Here is a 644-nt window from a genome sequence, read left to right as displayed (position 1 = left end):
TTACGAGATGGGAGTGAGAATGTGTGTGTTTGTGCTTACATAACAAACTTGTTATTAAGGTTACAGTTAATCACCTTTAGAGAACAAAAGTATCCAGTGCAAGTCCCACACAGCATGCAGTGAATAAAACACTTTTTGTCTGCTTACCTTAATGAGAGGGTATGCCAGAGATGGCTGGGGATCATTGGTGTTGAGTCAAGTCCAGAGAAAAACTGGTCAAACCTTCACCAATGTGTGGCAGTACCATAACCAGAACAGTTCAAAACAGACTTGTACGTAACTGCTGGGACACTCTAGTGTGGGCTACGCACTCAGGCACTCAAAGTCACCGAGCGAGAGGATCCACTCTCAGGCAGCAGCACCCATGCAGCTGTGCTTAGGAAGATCCAACAGATGACAGATAGAGACAGAAGTGATGCTGCCTAGTGTTGCTGGTCTCTCCTTTTCACTCTGTTTCTAACAGCCTGCAGCTCCCACTCTCTCCCCCAGTCTCTGTTGCTCCACCCTCCCTCTCGTTTTTTAAACACACATGCATTCTCCACACTGCGTTTCCCCATCTCCCCCACTTTCCTCTCTCTCTCTCTCACTCACACTCACACTCACACACTCACACTCACACACACACACACACACACACACACACA

The 644-nt window shown here is 47.5% G+C and overlaps 1 protein-coding gene across 1 annotated transcript in view; it reads right to left on the bottom strand.

The window, feature by feature from the left end:
• Nucleotides 1–171, bottom strand: part of LOC116692896 (opsin-5) — a 49,074-nt gene extending 48,903 nt beyond the window's left edge. Inside the window, 1 exon segment of the mRNA XM_074783864.1 lies at nt 148–171. The gene's annotated coding sequence lies outside the window, so the exon portion shown is untranslated.
• Between the last annotated feature and the right edge of the window lie 473 nt (nt 172–644).

Source organism: Etheostoma spectabile, chromosome 7 (genome assembly GCF_008692095.1).
Source record: "Etheostoma spectabile isolate EspeVRDwgs_2016 chromosome 7, UIUC_Espe_1.0, whole genome shotgun sequence".
Lineage (NCBI taxonomy): Eukaryota > Metazoa > Chordata > Actinopteri > Perciformes > Percidae > Etheostoma > Etheostoma spectabile.
The sequence above is the reverse complement of the archived record's forward strand: the minus strand, read 5'-3'. Positions and strand labels throughout refer to the sequence as shown.